Genomic DNA, 4,249 nt, shown 5'->3' with positions numbered 1-4,249 from the left:
TGATTCCTTCTGATGGACATGTGTATAATAATGTTTACACAGCAGGGCACCCAGTGAGAGAAATACATATGTGTTTTCCTTGACTGTTAATGACTTGTTATGGTTGAGGAGTGGGTGTAGTCCAAGGAATTATGGGATATTTTTACAGTGAGGAGACATGGATGACAGACTTTAAGATCTGGGGTTCATACCTACTCTTTTAGATATAACAGTTATCCATCCATCCATCCATCCATCCATCCGGCTTATCCTGTCCAGGGTCTTGGGGGGGCTGGAGCCGATCCCAGCAGTCATTGGGCGAGAGACGGGATACACCCTGGACTGATCGCCAGTCAATCACAGGGCTGACACACAGAGACAGACAACCAGTCACGCTCACATTAACACTTAAGGGTTATTTTAGAGGCAGCAATGAACCTAACGAGCATGTCTTTGGACTGAGGGAGGAAGCCGGATTAGCGGAACGGAATCCACGCATGCACGTGGGGAACATGCAAACTCCACACAGAAAGGCCTCCTAAGTCCAAACTGGGAATTGAACCAGGGACTTTCTTAGATGTGAGGCCACCACTGCACCACCGTGCAGCCCATAACAGCTGTCTTGCTATATGTTTCTTTTCCGCCTCTCAATAATGGGCGATGTCTGACTTTGCTAGTTGAGTTCTGACCAGCTTGGACTGTACAGTGACTGAGGCATTGATTCTTAGGATCATGTTTTCCATCACTTATGACTGAAATAGCCACATTATATAAAGTTTTGTTATGACTGCAGCACAGAGCACAAACTCTGCTGTTGCATGAGACAGCTGCAGAGATGGTGAAAACAAATGATCCCCAGTTGTTTGGCGGCAGTTTAGTTTTATAGATAAACATCTGAGTCAGTCCTGTTATTATTGTTAATCCTTGCTTATACATCACAATTACAGTAAAGTAAAACCAGTGAGGTCAAGCAGAAAATTGATGGATCACACAAAGCCGTGGTGTGACTTGGCTTTTTCCTACAACACAGCTGGTTACCCCTGAAAAGACCAATGAGCAGCTCGTCATTTAATAAAAACCTTGTGATTATGAGTCACCATTAATTATTGATGGCGTGTGGGGGCTGGCTTTGTCCGGATCAATGCTAATGCTGCTCTCACTGCTTCACAGTGCTTCTGAGAAGTAGCCGTGCAACCTGCAGTGGCTGGCTGTTGTTTTGTTCGAGCAGCAGCAGGTGGCCTGCGTCCTTGGCTTTTTGTTGCTTGTGAACTTGAGCCTTTTTGGCACATCAGCAGATTCCCAGGAGACTTAAATGATCAGGTTCAGCTTTCTGTGTTTAGATCTGGTTGCATCATGGACTTGTGTTTCTGTGATCAACACTTCAGGGCACTGATATGTCCAGGGTGCACGAGGAAAACAATTGGACTCATGCTCTGGGTTTTAAGAGTAAGAATACATTTGTGACATTTCAGTAATAACATAACTGTGTACGAGGATGTTAGATGATGATGAATACTGCTTTTTTTCAGTAAAATTTCACAAAACTAAAAACATTTATTGGGTCATCCATATTCCTTTTAAAGTATTTCCTCCACCATCTTCCTCTGCCCTTTTCCTCCACCCGCAGTGGGAGCCCCGAGTGTGGCCATGACAGAAGGGTTCAGATACGGTGTAATAACGGATGGCTAGCCTGCCCCTTAGCGCTGTGCAGCTCAGGGCTCCGTGACAAAGTTCAAATTATTTCCAGGTTGGCGGGAAGTTCAACAACCCTTATCAATAAATCCCGCCGGTTGCAGCAGCAGTTTGTTATGACAGATGTATTTTCTCCCCTGACAAGCAGAACTACCTCTCAATTACAAGAAGTACGCATGTTATGAGGCTGCCAGCACCCAGGCATGGCAGCTGCTATTAAAATGCAAACATCTGCTCATTCAGGAGTTATTTTTGAACCTTTAAAAGTAGGGCAGGTAGTTTAATTATAGGTTTGGGAAGGGAATTACAACTAAAAACACTGCACACAAACTGAGGCACACCTCCCACTCTGTATATTTCTTCCATATAGTTAAGAATTCTCCTATGAGGACGGCTCTCTGCCTCTAACTTTATTATAATATACTCATTATAGAAACAGTGGCATGCATTATTCCTCACTGTGTGAGTGTCTGCTAGGAGGATGTATGTGGGTTACTGTTGCTTAGAGAAGTATTGCAATAATTCACCCCCACTCCCAATAAATTGCATGATTTTACCTTTTTTTTTTTTTTAATAATGACAGATTTCAAATTACAACAATATTACATTATTTGTTGTTATTACACAGCTCTGTTGAATACTTGATTCTGATTGCTTAATTATGGCCTTCTGAGGTCTGTTATTTCTCGATAACAGACCGTTGCTATAAAGAACAGACCGTTGCTATGGATCCAACTCAAAACACACAGTCTGGAGGTCCTGCTCACCTGTCGGGGTGTCCACGATAACAACCTGCTCACCTTACATTTTCATTTACATAACTAATCATTTGGCACAATTAGATCCTTGACAGTCCTTTTTAAAGCTGCATTTTTCAAAACTTTTATGACATCATCACCCAACTCTGCATTTTCTCTCCGCTTATTGTTTTTTTGTGGCAGCTATCTCACTGTTTTGGTTCACTCCAAACATTTTCATCAGCATCACTTTCAGCCTCAGCAGGCAGCTGCTTTCAGCAAGAAAAAGCTGTGATGAACTGAAGACAAAATTCCCTCATGAGCTAGTGGAGACAAAAAAAAACAAGAGAAGAGAATAAAGAACTAACATGGATCAGGTTGACAGAAACACAGCTCTAAATAAAGGCTAATGTTGCAAACAAGTTGGTATATCAGTGTTGTGTTTGAAGCCAATCACACTTACCCAAATCAATCACTCCAATCCATGACAGTATGTGAACACATAGATGGTGCATATTGCACAGGCTAAACATAGGCATGTTAGCATTGTTATAGTAAGATAGTAGCGTTGAGTTCAACACACTTCTCTGCAGAGTTGCAAGCTTTGATATGCACTCCTCGTCAAGTTTACATTTAACATCTTTATTTTTAGAGTGCATATCATTGTTTAAACTCTCATACTTTTGCACAAAGCACATAGTCCAATATTAGCCCACTTTATGGCGCAGCTTCAGTGTATTTCACCCATGAGTAAATGACATCACAAACATAAACGTATGGCTCTCTGTTACACTAATCCAGTATGTTCCTCGCAGCTACTGTACATTAGCATCACTGTACTCTCACAGCAGGCTCCTTAAAGGGGGCTTAGGATCTTCTCATGTGCTCGTCTGTCTGTTCATAAAAAAAAAGAAAGACTCCCCTCATTTCACTGCTGAAAATGCATCTTTGAACCGTCTCCTTAAACTACAATAAAGTTCCTCTCTCCAGCAGAGGCAGCTCTCCGCTCTGCTCCTGGAGCTCAAAGGGATTTTTCATCCTCAATTGGGTATGGGGGGAGAAAAAGTGGGTCACAACAAACACTGTCCTTGTTAACAGAACATGTAAATAAATAAACACATACCCACGCTGAACTAATCAGGAAAACAATTACACCCCCATTTAAATGGTTCCAGTGCACTGCTGTGAGGATGACAAGTAATTTCCCTCTCTTTCATTTTATGTCCCACGGCATCCAGATGAGAAGATTAATGATGCCTTTCAATGGGATTTACAAACGCAACCTATCAAATGCATCGCCCCAACCTGTCATCTCTGACAACAACAGACGCTTTATTAAGCCAGCCAGTTATTAATTCAATTCTTACTCCGGATCATTGCAGTGCATAATCTGCCGGCTCCTCCCAGATGGATGTAAACGTTATGGACTGGAGACTTTACGATGAATATAAAAGCCTTGTTGTGCCTTTGAAAATAAAAGAAATGCATTTATTGTGACATTTTTAAAATGGAAGCACACATCTATTGTCACTTTGTAGGCTCCATAATGTCCGTGTATAACATTGTTTATCGTCATACCAGCTGTGTTCTCTGAGCACCATCAAATCTGACTCCACAAACGTAATCAAAAAATTTCAGCACATCATATTCTCACTGCCATCAGAACAAAAAATCAGAGGAGGCTTCACCAGCAAAAAGAGAATCACAGCATGCTAAATCAATTTCTGCATCATGATGAGGTCATGAATTTCGGCGTATGTGAAATTGTCGGGCGGTGAGGACGCGGTACGCTGTGGCGGTGATAAAGAGAGGAGGAATGATGATCATGCGTTTTGACTGGA

The sequence above is a fragment of the Semicossyphus pulcher genome, unplaced genomic scaffold, assembly GCF_022749685.1.
Source record: "Semicossyphus pulcher isolate SPU_LCO1_2020_fin unplaced genomic scaffold, fSemPul1.0.p SCAF_1, whole genome shotgun sequence".
NCBI lineage: Eukaryota > Metazoa > Chordata > Actinopteri > Labriformes > Labridae > Semicossyphus > Semicossyphus pulcher.
Note: the sequence above shows the minus strand (reverse complement) of the source record.